This window comes from Hemicordylus capensis, chromosome 2 (genome assembly GCF_027244095.1).
Source record: "Hemicordylus capensis ecotype Gifberg chromosome 2, rHemCap1.1.pri, whole genome shotgun sequence".
NCBI lineage: Eukaryota > Metazoa > Chordata > Lepidosauria > Squamata > Cordylidae > Hemicordylus > Hemicordylus capensis.
In genome coordinates this window covers 72,020,137-72,046,157 of record NC_069658.1, presented here as the reverse complement: position 1 = coordinate 72,046,157, position 26,021 = coordinate 72,020,137, and the positions used below count along the sequence as shown (strand labels likewise).

Below are 26,021 nucleotides of genomic sequence, written 5' to 3'. Positions count from 1 at the left end.
CATTGAGTTGACACTTTCAATGAGCTGTTCACCATGACCCCAGGATACCTCTCCTGGTCAGTCACCGACAGCTCAGATCCCATCAATGTATACTTGAAGCTGAGGGTTTTTCTCTCAATGTGCATCACTTTACACTTGCCAACATTGAAGCACATTTGCCATTTTGTCGCCCACTCCCCCAGTTTGGAGAGATCCTTTTGGAGCTCCTCACAATCCGTTTTGTATTTCATTACCTGAAAGAGTTTGGTGTCATCTGCAAATCTGGCCACCTTGCTATTTACCCCTACTTCTAGATCATTTATGAATAAATAAAAAAGCACTGGTCCCAGTACAGAACCCTGGGGGACCCCACTTCTTACTTCCCTCCATTGTGAAAACTCTCCATTTATTCCTACCCTCTGTTTCCTGTCTTTCAATTCTTTAGCAATCCACACATGTACTTGTCCCCTTAGTCCATGACTGCTAAGTTTACTCAGGAGTCTTTGACGAGGAAGCTTTTTGGAAGTCCAGGTATACTATGTCAACTGGATCACCTTGATCCATACACTTGTTGACCCTCTCAAAAGATTTGTGAGGCAAGATTTACCTTTGCGGAGGCCATGCTGGTTCTCTCCAGTTTATTGTGGACTGAGATGATAGGAGTTGTAGTTCAGCAACATCTGGAAGACCCAGGTTGGGAACCACTGATCCAGAATATAGGACAACTTGCTATGTTCTACACAGCTGGCATGCAGAAAGTCTAGATCTAATTCCTGACATCTCCAGGAAGTATTGGGACCTCTGTCTAAAAACCTGGAGAGCTGTCTCGATGGACCAATTCTCTGAGTCATATAAGGCAGCTTTATATGTACACAGAATGGTGTACTAATGCTCCTGAAATAAAATTTCACAAGCGTACATGACTTATTTATTAAAATATTTATAACTTGGCCTTTGAATAAAAGTTTTTCTCTCCCCTCCCCCCACCCCGCTAATTGGACAAAGAGGCACCTTTTTAACTTGGTGATTCTCTTTATTTAGCAGGGGGAGAGAAACTGGCCCTATCCAACCCCAGCATAGAACTTCCAGTGACTGTTGCTGGTGTCTGTCTTATGTTTCTTTTCAGATTGTGATCCCTTTGGGGACAGGAGTCCATCTTATTTATTTATTATTTCTCTATGTAAACCACTTTGGAAACTTTTGAATAGTGGTATATAAATAGTTATTGTTTCCAAGGCAGTTAACATAAAAATATGTTTTATAGGGTATATTAAAATATACCACAACCGGAATGAAAGCAACAGAAATGTGGTGGCGGGGTGGGGTGGGGGGAGAGGTAATTGGGACAACCCAAGCACCATCTGGAAGATATCACATTACCAGGAAATCTATTGTGAGAAAGCAAATTTTAGTCCATGAGAAAACTGCCAGAACACATGGCAGACCTGATTCTGCAGGGTACCAAACACACAGACTTTCATGCACTCTTGATAAATGTGTAGGTTGGGATCAGCACCTGTAAAAAAAAGAGAGAGTTTTTTTGTACTGAAAATGTTTCTCTAGTTTTAGCCTTCTGTTCTCCTTTGCTAATGAAGTGCGAGCATCAGCAATGGAAGACCAACTGACTTGGACAAGGAGAAGGAGCATACATTGCATTTTCCTATTAGGTTTTCTCAAAGTAAGATTGTTAGTCTGGAATACACTGGAAACATTATTCTAGTTTTGTGGAATAACCAAAAGGTTATGTCAACCTGAGATAACCACCCAGAGACGTAAGTTTTGGGTGGTATAAAAATATGTAAAATAAATAAATAAATATCATTCACATGAGCAGGTGGTGGGTGGGCGGGCAGAAGGCTGAGGGAACTCACCTCCCCCCCCCTCCAGGTGAGTGCCAGACTCCTGCTGAGAGCACAGACTGCACTCCCAGACAATCTACACTGTGTGCCACAGCATGGAGCTTCGGAGGCAAGGATGATGCATCCCTCCAGAGATACCGCAATGCACTGCCTGATATGCACAATGTATTGGGGGGGGGGGTCCCCAGGAGATTTGCACTCTAGGCGCCCATCTCTGTGTCTGCTGAGGCTGAACATAGCCCCAGCAAACACATGTTGACCCCTTAAGCCTGGCTAAGAGATGGGTTTGAAAGCGGGGCTAGGCAGCGCTTTACTGCCAGGATCGGGCCTAATCCTGGCGTTTCTCATTGCATCCTAACCCAGGCTAGGCTTCCTGTGTTAGGATGCTTCTCACATGCATCCTAACGCAGGCTAGGTTAGGGTACATATGTGAATAGCTTTTTCTTATATTATAATTTATGTGTGAAAAGAGTGCTTCACAGCCCCTGTTTAGCATAATTTTATTTCCTAAAAGCTTGCAGATCTTTCATGCAGTAATTTTATTTTACCCTTCTCCTCTTTGAAATGCATCTCTTGGTCCAATTTATACAGTGAGAGGTCAGTCTGAAAACACACTGAGAAACAATTTCCTCTCTTGGTGCTGACTCTCAAATTGGTAGAAAAGTCTTAAAGAGTAAACGATGGGGCTGTTTGGTAACATCTTGTTAGGATCATTTTTTATTTTTAATAGAAAATTTCTGACTGAGACAAAAGGCTGAGAGGGTTAGTGCTTCGCAAAGTGTGTCTCATGTGAAAATACCAATGGGAAAAAAACCCCAACCATCACACAACACCTCAATCTCTGTAGATAGAGCAAGCATCATTGAAGCAGCTAGTAATTTATCCAGCTGCATATGTACATCTGTTAGTTTAATAGGTGACACAAGACTGGATTTTAAATGACACTAAACCTATAACTTGACTTACACAATAGGCTTCAGGCAGGGGAAAAAGAAGCCTCAATGTTAAGAAACCCTAGCTCAAAGTATCAGTTCCAGCAGTGGATATCAAAGCTTTCTGTCTGTCAGTAATAGTGTTTGCTCTATTTGGTCTACTTGCACTACAGTTCCCTTTGCCCTCCCATCAACCCCCACAAACATGCAGGTGCATGCATAATATATGAACAAAGACACACTATTGTTTCTGGGATGGCATTGCAATTGAAGTTGCTTACAAAAAAAGATGCACGTGACTTGCTGCCATTTTTTCTTCATTGCTCCTGTAACTTCAGTCATCATATTCAATGTCCCGTCTTCCTCCCTCATTTCAAGGGCACAAGTTTCTGTAAAGAATGTAAATATTCATGTGCAGGTAACTGGCAAGAAACCATTCATATTGCATTAATTCTATGGTCAAGGTAGAGGCCTAGTATGCGTATGTTTTCTTTGCATTCTCTGATTAGTAGTTTTTTCATTGTACAGCCTAGTACAAAGTTAGACACAAGACAACAATAGACTGCAAAAAAAAATAGACTGCAAAAAAAAAATGATGTATATATGCAGAATGTCTCACACACCTCAGCTCTGTAAATTTGCACTAACCAAGTTTATCCTTCACAAGAATAGTTTTTTAAAAATCTTAGATATGTTTGCTTAATGGTACAGAGTTCCATAGAATATAATGAAGCATTTCCATTCCATTTTGTTAAAAGGTCAATCAGAATATAGGGCAATTTGCATATTATGAAGCCTGCTAATACAGCGTAGGCCAGCTTAAGAAAACTACTTGAATTTGCCATTCATATTAAAGAACTGCCTTAAGAATTGTTTCCTCTGTATGCTAGTAAGCATATTGTCATTGTTCTGGGCGCTATCTACCACTCACTGGATGTGCAACCTCCATTCATCTTAATAGGACTTGCTTTTGAATCATTTATTGAAATTAATAGCAGTTGTATAGCAGCAATGCCTGCTGGCCTCTGTCTTGTTATTGCAAGATATAAAGAGAAGAAACATGGCAAACTTGCCTTTACAACACCTTACACTTTTCTTTTAACATCTTCATTAGGAGAAATGAACAATGTCCATGAAGGGTATATCTGAAACAATGCCTTTTGTCCTGTTTCTTTAATATCAGGTCATCTCTTGGTGTGCTTGTACTAATCTTAATATATTTCTCATAAATATGCACTTCCTCCTCAGTATTATGAACTGTTGTTCAGGACAGCTAAATTAAGGAAATGCACATAGTCAATGCTGTGCTGTATCTTGTGAAAGAATCAAACACATACAAAAAGATTGGGGTAAGGTGATTTTGAGATGTATCTGTGGGACCAGAAGCAGATTCAGAAGAGATTCAGTAGAGATTGTCCTGGGACATCCATAAAAACATTGCATTGCATACAGCAGAACAAAATTATATGATTGTATAATCATTAATGGAAGAGGCAATAAAAAATCATGATCCCCCATGTAACAGAAAACCCTGCTGTTGAATCAGTGGAGCATTGGCAGGGTTTTTGTGTTTGTTTTTTAAAATCTTCCTAGTTGTCACAGCTGGCAACTAATTGTTCAACATAGTTATTCAGCAGGAAAGAAAATAGACCTTACATACATTCACTAACCTTGCTCCCAAATTTCATCCCCATTTATGGAGGCTATTCCCACGATCACTGGAAAGTGGGCTAAGGGAGCTTATTGTGGGAACCCCTGGGCTCGCGGGCGAGCCCGTTGCTCCCAATGCGACGAGTCCTCCTACAACACTTAAATGAGGTTAACAGAGCAGGCACTCCGTTAACCCTGCTTGTGTGCCGCCGCGGTGTGCGGCAACACATGGGTAGACCCCTGACCAAGAGGCTACAAGCAGCCTCCCGGTATTGGGGGTCCCCCCAGAGTGCCCCACTGCTCATGCAGCGGCCCCCAATCCCTGCAGCTCCAATCTGGCTGCCCAGGGCTGCACGACTGCTCGTCTGCAGGGAGAGCGAGCTAAGCCCGCTCTCCCCTCAGAACCTTCCCAGGCTCTACACATGAATCTGTGCATATTTGTGTATATTTCTTGTGCCTGTGCCTGTTTTAGATGTCTCAATCAGTCAATAACCACTTCAACTCTGCTTCAGGGATCTAGTCCACCAAATCATTACCACTACCACTACTTGGGACTTTTCAGGCAGGAAAGTGTTAGTGAGTGTATGTAAGGTCTATTTTCTTTTCTACTGAACATCTATGTGAGGAGCTTCTACCTCACTTCACAGATAATATTGACCAAAATGCAGAGTAGCTTCTCTATTCTACTGCTCTGAATAAGTAGAATAATCCCCTCTGCTAAACCACATTAAGTGGCTTGACTGGAAATGCTTGACTATTGGTTGCCAGAAGGTTTCCAGTTTGAATCCTCGCTGGTACTATATTGGGCAGCAGTGATAGAGGAAAATGATGAAATTCATCATCTCATACTGTGTGGGAGGAGGCAATGGTAAACCCCTCCTGTATTCTACCAAAGAAAATCACAGGGCTCTGTGGGCACCAGGAGTCGAAATCAACTAGTCGGCAGACTTTACCTTACCTTAGGGAAGAGAATTGGCATTGGCAGAGCAGCTGGCCATTACAGGGGAAGGGAAACTAGTAATTTAATAACTGTTTTCACTTCCAGCTGCTCTGTCAGCTTTCAGGTCTCGGGGAGCAGTTCCAATTACCCACAGAACCTGGCCATGCTCCTCTGCAATTACAGGTCGGTTCAGAATAAGACTAAAATCATCCATGACTTGATCATGGATGAGGGAGCTGACCTGGCTTATATAACTGAGACCTGGATGGGGGAGGCTAGTTTGGGCCCAGCTTCTCCCACCAGGCTACTCTGTTGTGGAGCAGGCTAGGGAAAGTGGGCGGGGGTGTGTGGAGTGGCTGTGGTCCATAAGAATACCCTCCCCTTTACCAGGGTCCCTGTGTGACAGTTGACTTATATTGAGTGTGTATTTTTGTGGCTGGGATCTAAATATAGATTAGGGATTCTGTTGGTCTACTATCCACCCCGCTGCCCAACTGACTACCCAGTTTAGCTGATGGAGTTGGTCTAGGAGTTGGTGTTGGAGTCATCCAGACTTCTAGTGCTGGGGGACTTCAATATCCACTTGGAGGCTGACTTGTCTGGTGCGGCTCAGGAGTTCATAGCAGCCATGCAAATATGGGCCTATTCCAATTAATTTCAGGACCAATTCATGTTGCCGGTCACACACTCGATTTGGTCTTTTGTTCAGATCAGACGGGTGTTCTGTGGGTGGGGGATCTTGTGGTTTCCCCATTGTCATGGACGGACCATCACCTGGTTAAGTTTGGTTTCACGGCCACAACCCAGCCCTGCAGGGGTGGTGGACCTATTAAGATGGTCTGCCTGAGAAGGCTGCTGGATCCAGTAAGCTTCTAAAAAGACTTGGAGGGTATCAATGGTGGTACTGCTGGTGATTCTGTTGATGCCCTGGTGGGAACCTGGAATAGGGAACTCACCAGGGCAGAAGACACGGTCGCTCCCTTCCAACCTGCTTTAAAAGAGGCCCCTTGGTATACAGAGAAGATGCGGGGTCTGAAGCAGCAAGGTAGGCAACTGAAACACAAGTGGTGGAGAACTTGGCTCGAATTTGACAGGACACAGTGCTTTTTGACTGGACACAGAGCCCATTTGAAGGTTTCTGCAGAAGTGGGGCGTGCAGCAATTGTTTTTTTGTCTGTGCGCATTGCTTCTGCAGGTTCACACTCGGCAGAGTTGTCCCGGGTTGCGAGGAGTTTGATTCAGGCTTCTTCCAGTTCAAACCAGTCCCTGGAGACTATGTTCTTTTGTAATGCCTTTAATGGGTTCTTTGCAGAATACAGCTCTCTTGTATTCGGGCTGAATTGGACGCCACTATTTTTACAGAGTCTAGTAAGGGGGTGTCCAGCAATCCCTCTTGCAGAATTAGATTAGATCAGTTTCAATCTGTGATGCCTGAGGACATGGACAAGCTGCTTGGGGTGGAGCTGCCTACCACTTGTTCTCTGGAGCCTTGCCTGACTTGACTGCTTCTATCTAGCAGAGAAATTGTTGGAGATGGCATAGTTAATATCATTAACTCCTTGCTGAGGCAGAACATAAGAACAGCCCTGCTGGATCAAGCCCAAGGCCCATCCATCCTGTTTCACACAGTGGCCCACCAGATGCTGCTGGAAGCCACAGGCAGGAGTTGAGGGCATGCCCTCTCTCCTGCTCTTACTCCCCTGCAACTGGTACTGGCATCCTGCCTTTGAGGCTGGAGGTAGCCTTTAGCCCTCCAACTAGTAGTCATTGATAGACCTCTCCTCCGTGAAGTTATCCAAACCCCTCTTAAAGCCATCCAGGTTGTTGGCTGTCACCACATCTTGTGGCAGAGAATTCAACAAGTTGATTATGCATTGTGTGAAAAAATACTTCCGTTTGCTGGTCCTAAATTTCCTGGCATCAATTTCATGGGATGACCCCTGGTTCTGGTGTTATGTGAGAGGGAGAAGAATTTCTCTCTATCCACGTTCTCCTCAGCATGCATACTTTTATAGACCTCTATCATGTCTCCCCGCAGTCGTCTTTTTTCTAAACTAAACAGCCCCAGGTGTTGTAGCCTTGCCTCATAAGGTAGGTGCTTTAGGCCCCTTATCATCTTGGTTTCCCTCTTCTGCACCTTTTCTATTTCTACAATGTCCTTTTTTAGATGTGGTGAATAGGGATGTGCAAACAGGGTCGTACCTGTTCAGTTCGACCGTTCGGGGTTGAAGCGAACCATCCCCTGTTTGGTCTGACCCCGGCCCTAACCCCACACTCCCACCGACTGTTTGGGGGTTCGCGGATTTTTAATTTTTTTTTAACTTACCCCCTTTGAGGGAGTTTACTCATCCCCCCTTTGCCACCAGGCCACACAGAGGACATTGTTTGGGCCAAAGAGCCGAATGGGACAAAGAGCCGGTGGCGGCATAAAGGGAGGCCAGCGCGGGGAGGGGGAACCTCCATGGACAACCCCCCCCCACTGCCTCCAACAACTCCCCCAAAGGGGTTAACTAAAAAATAATAAGATTTTAAAAAGATGTTTGCGAAACACACACCCCCCCGACCGGACCGAAGGGAAGAGGAGCACATACTTGCCCTCTCACAACCCTGAACGACATGAACTTGCAGATGCAATACGGGCAGAAAAGAATTGCTTCTTTGCCGCACGTATCGCCTGAGCATAGGTCTTCATATGAGCTCTATGTTGCAATCTGTCAGATTCAAGCAGAGTCTTTTTCCACTTGCGCTCTAGTCATCTACCTCACCGCTTTAGCCCCTGTAGTTCCTTCATATACCAAGAGGCCAGTTTTGAAGCGGGTCAGAGAGGACACTTAGGAGCAATCATGTGTACTGCCCCAGTGAGTTCTCCACCAGGGCATCAACAGGAGCACCGTCAGAGACAACACTAAATCCCACCAAGGCTTCTTGAAATCCTATTGGATCCAATAACCTTCTCAGGTGGACCATTCTAATAGGTCCCTCGCCTCGCAAAGGTGGGAAGTGATTGTGAGTCCAACTTTAACCCAATGGTGGTCCATCCATGACAATGGGGAAATCACAGGATTCCCCACCCACGGAACACCACCTTGATCAGAGTGAAAGACCAAATCAAGCATGTGACCAGCAATGTGTGTCAGCCCCGAGACCACTTGAGATAGGCCCATAGTCGTCATGGCCGCTATGAACTCCTGAGCCACCCCAGACAAATTGGTCCCAAAGTGAACACTGAAGTCCCCCAGCACAACAAGCCTGGGGGACTCCAACACCAAGTCCGAGACCAAGTCCATCAGCTCAGTTAGGGACTCTGTTGAGCAGCAGGGCGATCAGTATATCAACAGAAGTCCCAGTTTCCCTGGTCCCCAGACTTAAATACACACATTCGATATGGTCCAACAAACAGGGATCCTGGTAAGGGAAAGGTTATTCTTATAGACCACAGCCACTCCACATCCCCGCCCACGGACCCTCACCCACTCCTCAACAGAGTACCCTGGAGGAAGAAGCTAGGACCACACTGGGCCCCCAGCTTTCCCCAGCCAGGTCTCTGTAATACATACCAGGTCAGCACCTTCATCCAGAATCAAATCATGGATGGTTTCTGATTTGTTCTGGACTGACCTGGCATTACAGAGGAGCAAGGTGAGGTTCCAAGGGTGGTCGGCACTGCTCCTCAAGGTCAAAGAGCTGGCAGGACAGCCGGAAGGGGAAACAGCTACTAGATTTCCCAGTCCCCTTCCCTGTAATGGCCCACTGACCTGCCAACGTTACTTCTTCTGTTCCCCACCACCACCAGAATGGCTGCCCCACAGTCAGTGGACACGCCCCTGTCTCCCCATCTCCAGGTAAGCCCAGACACCTTCTAAGATTATCTCACCCAGGACTAATTAAAACAGAAGCCCCACTATTAAATGCCCCCTCATACAAACACCTGGGCCAGGAGACCTGGCCCTCAACCTTGCTGTCCCCTGAAGTGGCTGCCCCAAAGGGGCCACGCCCTTTGGTGTTGCCCCTTTGGTGGCGACCCCACCGCCACTGGCAGCACCCTATATAGCCCTGAGCAGGCAGCTCTAGGCAGATGGAATCCAGGAAACTGCCATCACCCTCCTCCCTGGGCCCCAATCCTGCAAAGCCTCACCTCAGCACAGCAGCCAGTCCTGGGGGGCAGATAACAAACAGGGGGGCAGCAGGAGAAGCAAACAGGCAGGCACCCAGTCTCTTACCCTGGGGTCTATCTAGGAGCAGATGTTGTCCCTCCTCTGCTCTCTCCTGCACTGCTTTGCAGCGGTTCCGCTCCTAACTCTCAGGCAGATTCCAGATGGTGGAACTTGGTGGCAGTTGCTCTTCGAAATGGGAGCTATTATATGGAGTCTGTCAGGGCTCCATTCTGTCACCAATGCTTTTTAGCATCTACATGAAACCTCTGGGTGAGATCATCAGGAGATTTGGTGCTGGGTGTTATCAGTATGTTGATGACACCAAATCATCTCCTCCTCCTCCTCCTCCTCCTCCTCCTCTTTATGAAATGACATTCATTCCCTAAATGCCTGCCTGTGTACAGTGATGAGGGACAACAAATTGAAGCTGAATCCAAGCAGGATGGAGGTGCTCATTGTGGGGGATCGGAATTTGAGGGATGAGACTATCACACTCAGGATAGTCACCAGTGCTTGTTATTACTTTTAAAGCCATAAATGGCTTAGGTCTGGTTTACCCTAGAGAGCACCTTCTTCTATATGGTTCTGATCGCACGTTGAGGTCATTCGGAGAGATCTATCTCCAGTCACCACCAGCATGTCTGGTGGTGACTCAGAACCGGTTCTTCTCTATAGCTGCTCCTGGCCTATGGAATGCACTCCCAGCAGATATCCATAGTTTGGGCTCATTGTTGGCCTTCAAGAGAACCCTAAAGACTTGTTTGGCCTGGCCTTCCAAGGTTTTTAAATTGCTTTTAAGTATTTTTAATTGATTTTAAATGGCTCTGATCTGTTTTAGATTTGTTTTTATATTGTTTTAACCTATTTGTCTTAAATGTTGTTTGTTGTAGTATTTTACCTGTTGTGCCAGAGCTTTTGGATAGGGTGATACAGAAATGTAATAAATAAATAAATAAATAAATAAATAAATAAATAAATAAATAAATAAATAAATAAATAAATAAAATTTTCATTGCTCTCTTCCCGAGTGCCTGATCATCAACACACGTGGGCACTAATTCCACCAACCCTATATCAGAGTCTCTTGTTAGAGGAGAGATTCTGGGGTTTAGGGAGCTTATAAAAAAGGGGACTGTGCTGGCAGCATCTGAGAAGATCAGAGGGGGTGAGGTAAGAGGCCATGACTTTGCCAGCTTGTCTCCCCTGCCTGGACTGCCCGGAGATTTACTGCAGCCTCCTCTGCCTCCCCCGGGGCCAGGACACCCTGAAGATCAGATCAGCTCTGCTGTCTTGACTTGTGGCTTTCTCTTCCTGAATGCCTGATCATCACCACCTGTGGGCAATAATTACTTGAGAGGTGCAGCTGGTGGTACGGCCGGCCTTTTGTGCCGGGCCTTTGGTGTGGGGCTGAGGGCTGGGGCACAGTATATCCTTTTATGGCTATTGTAGCAGCTGAAACTGCTGTCCAGCTAGCTTTTGTTGCTGAGCCTTGAGTGAAGTTAGTCCCAGGGGCGGAGCCACCATTGGGCGAAAGGGTTCAAAGAACCCAAGCCGCCAATGGCGAGAAGCCGCCAAGAGAGCCCTGCCCTGTGTGGCTCGGGCTCCATAGAAGCCCAGAGCAAAGTCCCCCCTCCCACGCCCGGGCCGCTGAGAGCCCGGGCAAACTTTCTGCCAAGTATTTCAGGCAGCTCTGACTGCTTAATAGAACATTTTTCCCTTCCTCTCCCTCTCTGGAGGGAGAGAGAGGGGGAAAGTCCTATTAGGCAGCCAACCCTGCCTAAAATGACGCTCCGAGAGCTCGTTCGGGCTCTCGGCAGCCCAGGCCACGCCCATTGTCATGTGACTTTGTCATGTGCAAGGGGGCATGGCCTGGGCTGCCAAGAGCCCGAACAAGCTCTCAGAGCGTCATTTCAGGCAGGGTCGGCTGCCTAATAGGACATTTACCCCTCTCTCTCCCTCCAGAGAGGGAGAGGAAGGGAAAAACGTTCTATTAGGCACTCGGAGCTGCCTGAAATACTTGGCAGAAAGTTTGCCCGGGCTCTCGTGGCCCGGGTGTGGGAGCAGGGAGTTCGCTCTGGCAAGCCACGCCCTGTGCGCGTGACATCACACGCACAGGCATTTCGGAAGGGGCCGCCGAGCGGGGCTGGACACAGGCCGCCGCTCGGCTGGCTCCGCGCCTGGTTAGTCTATAATGTGTCTGGGTTTGTTTGAGATGAAAACTGTAAAAACAACATAAAACCATTAATTATGGGCCTATCCCAAGTGGTCTTGAGACAGGTCATGCACTTGATCTGGTCTTTTGCTGTGATCAGGGTAGTGTTATGTGGGTAAGGACTCCTGTGATTTTCCCATTGTCATGGACGGACCACATCTGATTAAGGTTGGACTCACAATCATGCCCCACCTCCGCAGGGGTGAGGGGCCAATTAGAATGGTCCACCCAAAATGGTTATTGGATCCAATAGGATTCTAAGAAACCTTGGGAAGATTTCGTGTTGGCTTGGCTCTACTGGTGATCAAGTTTGGCTCTACTAGTGTTGGCTCTACTGTTGGATAACAGTAGAAGAAGTTGAAGAAGTTGGCTCTACTGGGGATTATTGCTTGTGTGTGTGGTGGCAGGATGCCTCTGAGTACCAGTTGCAGGGGAGTAAAAGCAGGAGAGAGGGCATGCCCTCAACTCCTGCCTGTGGCTTCTGGCGGCATCAGGTGGGCCACTGTGCGAAACAGGATGCTGGACTAGATGGGCCTTGGGCCTGATCCAGCAGGGCTGTTCTTATGTTGATGCCCTGGTGGAAAATTGGAATAACCAACTCACCATGGCAGTAGACATGATTGCTCCTAAGTGTCCTCTCTGACCTGCTTCAAAACTGGACTCTTGGTATGAGGAAGATCTATGGAAGTTGAAGTGGTAAGGGAGACGACTGAAGTGCAAGTGGAGAAAGATTTGTTTCAAATCCAACAGACTACAACGTATTTAAGACCTAGAGAGTGTATTTAAAGACCTAGGCTCTGGCAATACGTGCAGCAAAGAAGCAATTATTTTCTGCCGTATTGAGTCTGCAAGCTCACATCCAGCAAAGTTGTTCAGGGTTGTGAGAGGGCTAATACATGCTCCTCCTCCCTTGAATCAGTTACTAGCTGTGATGTTTTTAATTAGTTCTTTGTGGACAAAATATCTCTTATTCGGTTTGATGTACACTCAGATCCCTCAGTTATTGCAGTGTCTGTATCAGAGGTGGCCAGCAAATCGTTTTATCTGGTTAGGCTGGATCAGTTCCAGTTTGTGACTCCTGAGGATATGGACAAGCTGATTGGAATGGTGTGGCCTACCACCTGTTCTCTTGACTGTTGCCTGACATTGCTTATATTATCTGGTAGGGAGGTTGTTGTAGAAGGCCCAGAAGAAACTATAAATTCTTTTCTGAGGTAGGGCAGGATTCTTCTCTGTTTTAAGGAGGCAATCATTAGACCTCTTCTGAAGAGGCCTAGCTTGGATCCCTCAGAGTTGAACAACTACAGGCCTGTCTCCAACCTTCCATGGCTGGGCAAGGTAAATGAGAGGCTGGTGGCTTCACAGCTCAGACAATCTTGGAGGAAAATGATTATCTAGACCTATTCCAAACTGGCTTTTGGGTGGGCTATGGGGAGACTGCCTGTGTTGGCCTGATGGGTGATTTCCAATTAGGAATTGACAGAGGAAGTCAATTGTTGGTTCTTTTGGAGCTCTTGGCAGCCTTCGATACAATCAACCATAGCATCCTTCTGGAACATCTGAGAGGGCTGAGGGTGGTAGGCACTGCATTGCAGTGGTTTCGCTCCTACCTTTTGGGCAGATTCCAGATGGTGTTGCTTGGAGACTGTTGCTCTTTGAAATGTGAGCTTTTGTATTGGCGTCCTCTCAGGGCTTCATACTGTCTGTCTCCAATGCTTTTTAACATCTACATGAAACCGCTTAGGGAGATCATCTGGAGATTTGGTGCAGGGTGTTATCAGTATGCTGATGACACCCAAATCTATTTCTCAGTGTCAGCAGGCGAAGGCATAACCTTCCGAAATGCTTGCCTGGAGGCAGTAAGGGGCTGGATGAGGGATAATAAATGAAGACTGAAAGCCGATAAGATGGAGGTACTTATTGTGAGGAGTCAGAACTCTGGAGATTATTTTGATCTGCCAGTTCTGGATAGATTCACACGTCCCCATAAGGAACAGAGAAACAGTCTGGGAGTGCTTCTGGATCCAAACCTCTCCCTGGTATCTCAAATTGAGGCAGTGGCCAGAGGTGCTTTTTATGAGCTTCAGCTGATACACCAGCTGTGTCTGTTTCTTGAGATGAACGACCTCAGAACAGTGGTACATATGCTGGTAACCTCCAGACCTGACTACCGCAATGTGCTGTATATGGGGTTGCCTTTGTACATAGTTTGTAAACTGCAATTGGTACAGAATGCTGCAGCCAAGTTGGTCTTTGGGTCATCTCAAAGAGACCATATTACTCCTATTCCAAAAGAGCTACTGCTGATATGTTTCCAGGCAAAATACAAGATTCTGGTTATAACTTATAAAGCCCTAAACAGTTTAGGCCGTGGGTATTTAAGAGAACGTCTTCTTTACCATTGTTGTGAACCAGGCCTGATTTATATACTAAATATGCTCATTAGCTAGCATACAAAATTAGGCTTGTCTCATCAGTGTCACCAAGTGACCAGTTCTTTTATATAGTGACCATGTAGGATCTGGGCGCAAGGAAGAAAGGAGATCAAAGCAATCCTAAATGATTCAATGGGCTTTATTGAGTATAAAAGAATAACAACATCAATCTAACTGAGCAGAAAGCAGAACATTCTATCAGTATTGCTAACAATATTTCAACTCTAACCAGCAACAATATTCACCCAGTGTTCCTAACTAACATATGTGTGTGTATTAAATCTTCCTAGAGCCTAATATAATTCAGATATAGATGGAAAAGGGGGGAGGTAAGGAAGGTTGAGGACTGGCATGGGTTGGGAAGATCAGGAGTTAGTAGAGGGAAAGGGGGGAAAGGAGAAGGAGGGGAAAGGATGGAGGGATCCAAGGCTTGTGGAGGCAGCATATTACCTGGATCAGAGGCTTGAGAATGGTGGAGCTTTCAGCTGAAAGAGAGAAGCTTTGGCTGGAGACAGGAGCTTTTAGATCAAGCATGCAGTTTGCTCAGAGCAAGGCTGAGAGTCAGAGCACCATGATTGGGGAAGTCTTGACTTCTCACTGCGCAGCAGAAGTCGCAGAGTTCCTGTCCATAGACAGAGTTCCTGCTTGTTGCCCCGTGGCTTAGCAGCAAACTCTAGGATGGCTCTTGAGCAAGTATGCTTGTTAGGCAAGATTGCTAGCTGTCTGTCCAGTAAGCCTCATTCTTTATAGTTGCATTTCCTTTGATATCTCATAGAGTCTATTCAAAATATCTTCATCCTTCCTGTGTCCCAAAAGGTGACAACTTGCTGTTACCTTCTGGATATCGTCTTTTAATTATTCAGCCAGTCCAGAGAGATCTGAATCCCATCTTCTGTAAGCTGTAAGCTTAGAAGGGGAGGGGGGACACTGCCCAAAGCAAATCTGCATCTCAGAGTTGCAAATGGGCCCCTTCTCTTGTCCCAGATTTGCTAGCCTGATCCCAAAAGGTGTTAAAAAGGTGTTAGTACAAGGATTTAATCTACAGGTGTTAATTTTACCTAGAGTGGAATTTCTATAGAGAGCAATTGAGTATAGCAGAGCAATCACTGACAAGGATTAACATGGACTTCTTGCAACAGGAAAGGGGAGATCAGCCTCTGGCCTCTTCCACAGACATTATCTGACAGTGAGTTAGATTTTAACATCTGGATTGTTCTGGCCTCGCTTTTGTGCTTCTTTGAGTACCCATTTCACAATACAATGCTGGATTGCCTCTTCTTTCACAGAACAGTTCATGAGGTCTGGGTGTCAGTTCACCCTGAGTTCAGGCATTTAATTGAACTCTTATAAAATGGAATCAGACACAGGCCTGGGTTCCATATAATTCTGGGTTGGCAGCTCTGGGTATAATGTTGGGGGGGGGGGCGCATCCCCAACACCATGAGCCCAATCAGCCATTGAGATCATCTGGAGAGGTTTATCTGCAGTTGCCACTAGCTCATCTGGCGGCCACACAGGGGTTGGCCTTCTCTGTTGCTGCCTCAAAACTCTGGAATGTGTTCCCTGATTAAATAAGAGCCTCCCCATCTCTGACAACTTTTAAAACATACCTAAAGGCTTTTCTCTTCACCCAAGCTTTTAAATACAACTATGGTTTTACATTGTTTTAAAGGTTTTGAAATAGGTTTCCTCCAAGACTGCCTGGAGCTGGTAGGCTTGGCTTACATCCATTTCATGCTCTGGCCACATATCCAGCAGGGTCCTGGATGCATATATAAAACAATGCATTATTCTCTAGCAATACTGCTGGCCAGTGCTTGCATTCTGTTAAGAAATGATTATTACTTTTCTGGTGAATGGTGGTGGCTCTTCATGGAATGCAAGAAATGGTAAGCATGTGGCCAGAGAACATTGCATTAGGACTCTGCTGTGTATATTGCCTGAGCATGAATTTGCCTTGGGACTCTGGGAGGGATTCAAAAGACTACAAAAGTGTGTGGAAAGAGCGTAACTTGGAACAGCACTGTTCCAGAACTACTTACTGCAGGCTGAAGATTTCTTTTATTCCTGTTCCGCCTCTCACTCCTTTTGTGCCCTGTGGTTGATTGATGTTAGCAGCTTTCTAAGAAGTGTTGTCCATCCACCATCTCTTCTCTTGCTTTGGCCTGTTCTATGGATGTCCACCATTTTCTACCTTGCACTCTTCCCTGTCTTCTACCCTTGACTCATTTGCTTATTACTCCCAAGCTTGACTCACCTCTTCTATATGATATTCCCAGGGGTTCAGCTCCTCCCCACCAAGCATTTGAGGAAGTCCCCCTCGTAATACTGAATTCTTCCCCAAAGTGTTACTGTTTTGCATCCCTCCAGAGCGTTTTTTCTCTCCCCAACTGTTACAGTGTCTTTCTTTCCCTATGTTAAAGTGTTTTTTTAATCCCAACAAATTGTCTCCTCCCTAAAAGTGCCTTTTTACTCCACCCAAGTATTTAAGTGACAAATTGTTTATCAGACTTTCCCTATATCTGAACCCCCCTGGATATTCCTGCTCTTGCTGTTGGGCGGCTGAATGCCTCTAAAGGAGACTGAAAGCTTTGGTACACTTTATCCATTTCAAATTCATTATGTTCTCCTTTTTCTCTGTCATTTTCCTGACCAAGCAATGCTACTTTATCCATTAGTCCTAATCACAGGCTGAAATGAAGCCTAAGTATATATAACTTCCTCTACTCACATCCATCCCTTGTTTTATTGGTTTCTACTTCCTCTCACTTATACAGTCTATGTTTCAGTTTTAAGTCCTCAGGGCAGGAGCCTGTCTTTTTCTTCTGTTACTTCTGAAAAGCACCATGTATATTGATGGCTTGATAATAAAATAATAACGACCAAATCCTATGAACACTTGCGTGGGAATGAGTTCCATTGAACTCAGTGGAGCTTACGTCTCATGCATAAAATTGCACTGCATGGCTGTACTTATGGAACCAGTGCTAGGGGCTTCACCCATATGCATAGATTATGTATAAAATTAACCAGATGTTCAGTTCCCCAATAAAATAAAAATAAGAAGCTTGTGTTATGAATAATGCAGCCTTATCATTAAGGGGATCAATTATAGTGATTTTCCTCATATATTCACCATTGCAAACTTGAGGTTCCCCCCCAGGAAAAAGTAAACTTTGAAGGGTTGGATTGATTTTAGCTAAAGCAAGGACTGATAAAAGCCTTGGTGACAAATAAAATATATTTGGCTTGTTTAGAGTCTAAAATTGTTTTCCCTCTTTAATCTCCTGACCTACTCCAATGCCACTAACTCAAGGTTATCTTCACAAATTAGGCAACAGTACACAGGAGTGTGTACATGTTGGAAGAACTGGGACCAACTAGTGCAAATTGAATGTACCTTTTGGAGAAAGCATTTGCCCAGTTTAAACATAGAAATATTCTGCAGCTGAAGTATTGTTTCTTCTCAGAAGAAATATACAGTAGTATTTAATTTTTATATTATTTTCATTGCTTTAAAAGTATAAGCTAGGTATCTAAATTTAATATTTAAAATTTTGGAATCAACATCCAAATCAAACTAAACAATTGTAAACATATAAAAATTGATTGTACATAGGATTCTGGAAAGGAAAAAATGTCTACACAGTCTATCTTGAGACTGATTTTGATTACCCAATTAAATTAATTAGTCATGGGGTCTGTTGTATACCTGGGCTCTTGTCCATATTACCTTAGTACGAATAACCATAATTGGTCACCTAAAAACATTTCTTTTTATTGAACAAGATAATATGAAAATAATTATTGTTGCATATTAATTTACTAAATAAAAGTACCAGGTTCAGCTGGCAGATCAGTCAGGCCCTCTCAGAGGTTCATAGGAACACAGGAAGCTGCCTTATATCGAGTCAGACCATTGGTCTACTTAGCTCAGCATTGTCTACACAGACTGGCAGTGGCTTCTCCAAGGTTGCAGGCAGGAGTCTCTCTCAGCCCCTATCTTGGAGTTGCCAGGGAGGGAACTTGGAACCTTCTCTGTGCAAACATGCAGGTGCTCTTCCTAGAGTGGCCCATCTACTAAGGGGGGTATATTACAGTGCTCACACATGAAGTTTCCCATTCAAATGCAAACAAGGGGGAATCCTGCTTAGCAAAGGGGACAATTCATGCTTGTTGCCACAAGACCAGCTCTGCTCTCCTCCAGGTCCAGAGAAGCCCAGCCCACTTTTAGCTTAGCCATAATATGTGAGCCCTTTGGGGACAGGGATCCATCTTATTTATTTCTTATTTCTCTGTGTAAACTGCTCTGAGCCATTTTTGGAAGGGCGGTATAGAAATCAAATAAATAAATAAATAAATAATTGACTGACAGCACCTGAAAACAAACAAGCACCAAAACAAGAAGAGTGAGGCATAAGTGGAATATTTGTCTAAATATGAGGTCCCCTTTGAGCTTGAGGTCCAATCCAAATGGCCCTCCTGCCCAACCTGCTCAGATTGGCCTTGAGACCAGCTATGGCCTCATCTAAAAAATGATGACCTTGCTTTCTGGATATATGCCCTGCAGGGGCGTAGCTAGGGGAGAGGGGGCCCGTGTTCATCCTGCTCTCTGGCGGCCCCCCCAGAATGAGGGAGATAATGAAGAAAATAGGGAGGGATGGAGCTAGAGGGCCCTCAGGAGCTGGGGGCCCGTGTTCTTTGAACCCTTTTGCTCAATTATAGCTATGGCCCTGATGCCCTTGTAACCTCTAACCTTATAGTCCCCTTAGTAATGACTAATTAACTTGTTTGTCTCCGCTCTGGACAAACTACATCTCCCAGGCATCCCTGTGGTTCCCGGCCATCCCATGCGAGTGATAAATTTCCTCATCATCACTCCCTGCCCTCCCACCCCTGGACACTCCAAAGGAGCATTTCATCTGCCCAGCTTTCCCCATGCCAGTGCTTGGGGCTTTTAAAGAGCCCCCAGCACCACCCTTCTACCTGGGGCAGTTGCCCCATGAGGAACCACCTCCTTGTAGAGGAGCGGTGGCTGTGAATTCTGAAACAGAATTCCAACATTTACTGCTGAAGTCCTACTGTTTTAAATTGTTTTATTTATTGTTGTTCTAGTGATTTGAATACCACCTAGGTTCTAGAAACTCATGCATAGGGTGGTATAAAAAGTGACAAATAAATAACTAAAATAAAACATAAGGCCAAGCATTAAAGAAAATAATAAAGATACGTAGTCAAAGACCAATCCAAGTTGTGCAAGGTGCCGTGCTGCTCAACTGCGGCCTCCTGCAGATGTTGGCCTACAACTCCCATAATCCCTGGCTATTGGCCAAAAAAAGCTGGGGGGCCTAAACTGAGCAGGCCTGGTTTAGGGTATACTCACACAGGCTTTTTATTTTTGTTCCTTGGGAATTTTCCATTCTGAATGATAAAATTGGAATTCTCCATAGCAGATCAAATAATTCAAAAATTGCACATGCTTAAATAGAAAAGTACCCATGTTTAAGTGAATTGCATTTGGCATGAGCAATATTTAAGAGTGGAAAATTATGGACAACACAACAGATTGAATAACTATTTTGTTTAGGGGTAAAACTACACATTAGAAAAATGTGTGGCTGCCACGTTGGCATGGCCATGCATCTTCTGTTATATGGAGTTCTACACTTAACTTGTTATGTCAACAGTGTTCTGTAACTTGAGTGCAACTAGAAATAAAGCAATCTCACTCTCTCTGGAGCAGACCAAGATTCAAAGGAATATGCAGAACGTTCCATGTGTGCACCAGGACATCTTAGGCTCTCCTTCCACAGCTTGTCCCTATCCTATCCTGAGTCTTGAGTCAAGAACAAAAAGTTGTTCTTGATCCCAAACAAAACCCAACACATAGCATTGGCTTAAATTTGAAATAATTCCCCTTCTCCTCCTCCTCCTTCTTTGAGAAGAGGCGAGGACTCAAAGTGATATAGATAGATAGATAGATCAGAGTTTCTTAACCTTGGGCCCCCAGATGTTTTTGGACTACAACACGCATCATCCTCAGCCACAAAGGCTGAGGATGATGGGAGTTGTAGTCCAACAACATCTGGGGGCCCAAGGTTAAGAAACCCTGAGATAGATAGGTAGATAGACAGATATTTAGATAGATAGAGAATCCCTGTTAGAGGGAACACTGGATAGGATGGTTCCCTGTCCCAAAAGGGCTCACAAATATAAGGTAGATACTGGAGCAACCACTCTCCTGGAGGGATGTGTGGACAGGGAAATTGTTCTGCTGTTATATTATCACTTTAAAAGGTACCTCTTTATTCAGTAGTGCTCATTTAGTGCATGGCAAGATGATAATCACAATTGATTATGGCAATGAATCCAATACAGTAGCTCATTAGATGTAGGTAGCTTAGTTCTTTATCCATTGTTTATTTATGAGGGGTTAATATTTCCAACAGTATTCAGATTGCTTAGTATTCAGCAATCAATGCACAGTTCTTGTGTCATTCATATTCATATATATATATATATATATATATATATATATATATATATATATCTGTCCTGAGTTAAATTCTACTTCTGAAGGAATTTCCCATTTGGAATGGAAAGTTCCTTCCAAGTTCTCATCAACTATTTAACAATTCCTTGAGAGTGGGGGGGAAACTTACATGCAGTGAATTCCCATCAATATTTAATATACCATTGCCTGGAGTGCTAGATCGACTTTCTTCCTTGTGTAAAGAGGAAAAGTACTGTGTACAGTGCACCATTCCTTAGCTGGGACAGCCTGTGAAGAGCTTCAGGGTTACTTCCTTTGTAGCTGTTTACTTTATTTTATATATGTTAGTTATTAATGCTCTTTCTCCGAGCTTAGCTACAAGGATTTTTCTCATTCACCATTGCCTGTTTCACAAATGCTGTTTCTTTGTCAGCATTTTTAGATGATCATGTGGATTGAAGATTTACCGTGAAAACAAATTGCCATGCTTGACTTTTCCACTGCTTTAATTCTTATTCTTTGGCAGTCATAACATTTGAGCATTTTAATCGCTGTTTCCCTATTAGTCAGATGAGATCTACACTCCAAAGAAAGGCCATGAATGCATGAGAGAAGATGTCAGAGCTTTGTTTGCTGTTTTTACCTAAATAGTTCACATTGCCAAAAGAGGACCCCTTTTGGGGATCCTGGCCTTTTTGCTTTGCCATCTTCCTGAATTTAATTTCAGGATTGAAGCAATAGCAATAGCACTTACATTTATATACCGCTCTATAGCTGGAAGCTCTCTAAGTGGTTTACAATGATTTAGCATATTGCCCCCCAACATTCTGGGTACTCATTTTACCGACCTCGGAAGGATGGGTAAACCTTGAGCCCCTTGGTCAGGATCGAACTTGTAACCTTCTGGTTACAGGCCGGCAGTTTTACCACTGCGCCACCATACAAGCTACATATAAGCCTCTATAGTCCACAATGCAGTGGGCCTTGTGTCACCTTCTCTAAGGTTCATTTCAGGACTATAGTCATGTTGCTACCATGTTAAAAACTTATATCAATTTTCATTTCATTGGGCAGTTATGGCAAAGCTCATATCAATTTTCTATTGCCAAAGGTTATAGAACATCACATATCATCACATCTGTCTAGCTAAGGATATCTTTTTGCAGTTCTTCTAGTCTCTTTCCAGGAAAAACATAAAATATTTGTATCCCAGAGGACATTCAGTTGTTGAGAATCGCTGGCTAGTTTTGTTTTCTGCTGTTTTTTCTGCTTGCTGTTTTTTGTGGTTATGGATTTTTCTGTTTTAGATATGACACCTGAATTTTGTTGCTTTAATGTTTCTTCCTCTTTATTCCACCTTTCCACAGCATAATGGAGCTCACAATGTCTTAAGCAACCACCTGGCTCAGGCAGTAGCATCCAGTATCGTAAATTATGACAATGTTGTCATAATTAATCCTTTCTTTTTAGTGCCCCTTGACCTGCAAGTATGTTGGGGACAAATTCTATCCTAGGTAAACCATGCCTACCATAAGTATGTCCCCAGTTAGCCGGGGAGCCTATGCAGCAGCCATCAGGATCGTATTTATGTTGATTGCTGCAAGAATAACCATAACTTAACTCTGGAAAGGCTGGACTATAACTCTTGATCAGGGGCATAGCTAGGGAAGAGGAGGCCCATGTTCACCCCTCTCCCTGGCAACCCCTCAGCTTGAGGGAGATAAGGAATAAAATAGGGAAGGGTGGACCTAGGAGGCCTTCAGCAGCTGCGGGGGGGGGGGAAGGTCCTGGATTCCTTGAACCCATCTGCTCAATTATAGCTACAGCCCTGCAGTAGTTTAGGAGACGTAGCTGCTGTCAAAATCCATGTGCTTTTGTTTACAAACAGAAGCATGTGGCTGAGGAATGATGCCATGGCAACCACATGGGGTGCTGGGAACTGTCAGAAGGCCCTTACATCAATGGAAATGGTCAAAGGAGGTCCCTACATGACCAGAAAGGATCAGAATCAGGGGTATGCCCTTGCCCTGGAAGTTCAGCCCCCCACATTCCACCCCGCCCTAGAATATGCCTGGGCATGTCCTGAAGGTGAGCGTGTGACCCCTCTACGAACATGACACCCTACCCTGGACCAATAGGAAGAGGTTTAAGAGCCTGGAAAGGCCCGACTGCACAGGCATGATAATGGGTTGCTGGGCATTTTGTGTAACTTCATTGGTAAAAATGGGGTCAAGTAACCCTTCTACGAACAATTCCCACAACCCTGGGTCAGCAGGAATAGCCTGTGTGTCTCTGAGCTATCTTGTTTTTTCAGACTCACTGGTTGCATGATCATGGGGTCACCCCAAGAGATCATTGGAGTCAGCTGTATCACTGTTTTACACTGTCAGTCGTAAAACGTAGCCTGAGAAAACATTCTATTAGCACACGTTCTGATGATGAGAAGTTTCCACCAGAGCCCACTAATTTCCTTTCTTCTCACAAATACACACATGCATGCTTTTTTAAAAAGAAAGCTTTTCCTCCCTCTGTCTCACGATATAAAGATTTCTGGGATATATCCTTAAGTTGCAATCCTATGCACAAACCAGTTACCTGGGAGTAACACCCCCCCACCATATGTTCATTAATGCTTTACTTGGAACGTGTATACAATGGTTGCAATCAGGGCTGCTATTATTTAAACCATGATCTAAATCACTTCACATAATTCAATTTTAATTATTTAAATCACAATTGAAATCACTAGTCAAGAAGATTCTATTTAATCACCATTTTCTAGTAAAAGTAAATTCGTGTTGTCTAATATAACCTTAATACATATTCAGAGATATAATATGTGCTCAGAGATCATAATGCTGTTTCATTCGGGCAACCAGGCCTTGCATTTCTTTGTTGCACTATTTGCATTTTTGTACACGTCTGTCTCACCCACAGGTACAGGAACTTCATTAAAATATTCCCAAGTGGGTGTCTCTTTTAAGCATGCTGCCCTGATAGGTGTTTCTCTTCTAAAATGGAGGGTACACTTGGAAAAGGTTTCTTCCATGGTCCTGCTCCATGCCCAGATCTATTCCATCCCCTACTCAATCCTCTAGTCATTATTTGGCGTTCTTTAGCCCGATTCAGACAATATGCTGTGCACACACACACATACACAGTCAAGCTCTTGCCCCCTCTCTAGAAGTGCAAAGACATTAGGTCCATTCACACATTATGTTCAACACTTGTACAATGAGTATATACACAGATACAAATCTGTGCACAGGTACAGTCTTCCACATGTTATTTTGAACACAGGTACAGCTGTACACTACCTATCTGTACCATGCATTTAAAGGGCCTGTATCCTGATGATTCAATTTTAAAATGAACCCAGGTACAGTACTTTACACCAACATGTGTACACTAGGCAACAGCCTAGTTTGTGATGATGTCATCCACCCCATTCAAGATGGCAGATGCATGAATGTTTGAGGTATAACTGGGCTAACTTATAAACCACCTAACCAATTTGGATGAAATTTGGTGTAGTTGTAGGGACACATAGGGACACCACAACAGCATAATTTGTGATGATGTCATCCACCCCAATTTAAGATGGTGGATGCGTGAACATTTGAGGCACAAGTGAAAACCGATTTGAACCAAATTGGTACAGTTGTAGGGACACATAGGGACTCCTCAAAGGCATAGTTTGTGATGGTGTCATCCACCCCAATTCAAGATGGTGAACATGTGAACCTATGAGGCGCAAGTGGGCTAATTTGTGAACTGCCTGATTTGAACAAAATTTGCTACAGGTGCAGGGACACAAAGGGATGGCTCAAGTGCATAGTTTGTAATGTTATCATCCACCCTAATTCAAGATGGCGATGCACAGTTGAGGCACAAGAGCACTAACCCATTTACTGCCTAATCAATTTAAACCCAATTTGGTACAGTTATAGCGAGTGACACATAGAGACACCTCAACGGTGTACTTTGTGATGATGTCATCTATCCCGGTTCAGGATGGTGGACATGTGAAAGTTTATGGCTGAAGTGGGATAACTTGTGAAGATGGTAATTATCAATTAAGATTATAGTGAAAGGAAAGTAGGAAGATTCGTTCTTACCAGAACAACATATTACATTTAGTAAGACAAAATGTTCAACATAATGCTATTGTGTTATTTTCCCTGCTGCTGCTCCACTATATTAAATTTTACTGGAGGTCTGGAAACTTACAACGTTATAGCATCCCATTTGTATTTTGCCTTACTAAGTATTATGGTGAAGGGAAGGTTGCTGCTGCTTTTTGGTAATTTTTAGTTTTGACCCAAGACCATCTAGTGAGTTCATGGCAGAGAGATGACTTGAATGAAAGGGTTGCATATTCACATTCTTTAGAATCACTTGGGAGTAAGCCCAATTGAACAGAGTGGGATTTACTTCTGAATAAACATGCATAGGGTTGCCTTAACTATTATGCTTAACAGAATGTGAGAACTGCCTGTTGGGAAAGCAGCAATACATGGTACATTAATGTATACATCATACACTTAATAGTGTACATAACATGCACTTAATACACATCATACACAAGTTACGTGTATTAAGCATTTCAAGAAATGTCCTAATATAGGCACAACTTAGAGTTGGTTGTACTCTTCTGTCCGGACATTTTAAAGAGAGCAATGGCTGACAGTCCCCTCAGTGCTCTGACAATGGAAGGAGTGCTGCAGGGATGAAAACAGGTTGGAAACTAACAGCATATCTTTCTCCTTCTTTCTTCCACAGCCCAGCCCTGCAAGTGAATAGTTCTTTTGGAGGTGGGGGGAGAACAGCGAAAATCCCATTCCTTCCCCCTCTGCCCATACCACTCGGGGCTGCAGAAGATGTGTAGCCAGTGGCCAACCTCTTTTCGACCTTGCAGGCTTCTTCCATTGTCAGAGCACTGCAGGGGATGTGTCCAGTTGCTTAACATCTAGAAGGAGAATGCATGCTGACAGATACAATTTATGCAGATTAATGCCATGGAGGAATCACCAATATCAGAGACACTGATGAAATAGCAAAAAGAAAGTTGTTGCTATAATGGAAAACATATCAAGGCAACAAAATGCCATATCTTTTCACTGGGACTTAAAACAGCACCCAGACTAAAATTACTTAATGGTACTACTCAGAAGTTACTCTATAGAACTACTTAATTTGTATAGGGCCCCTCAGGAGTACTTTAATCTAGATACTGCCAGCCTTTCAAATCATAATTCAGACTCTCCCAGTGTGAAATCACATTGTCAAATATTTTCCCAAGGCAGAATCATGCTTTCTTTAATGTTAAAATAGTGCCATTTTACTCTCATCAGTTGACTGTATACA

The 26,021-nt window shown here is 44.2% G+C and overlaps 1 long non-coding RNA gene across 1 annotated transcript; it reads right to left on the bottom strand.

The window, feature by feature from the left end:
- Nucleotides 1-1,368: 1,368 nt before the first annotated feature.
- LOC128345701 (uncharacterized) lies at nucleotides 1,369-9,654 on the bottom strand. The gene is made up of 3 exons (XR_008316591.1): nucleotides 9,581-9,654; nucleotides 3,052-3,159; nucleotides 1,369-1,495 (listed from the first exon to the last, which is right to left on the bottom strand). It is a non-coding gene; the product is annotated as an uncharacterized LOC128345701 (long non-coding RNA).
- Between the last annotated feature and the right edge of the window lie 16,367 nt (nucleotides 9,655-26,021).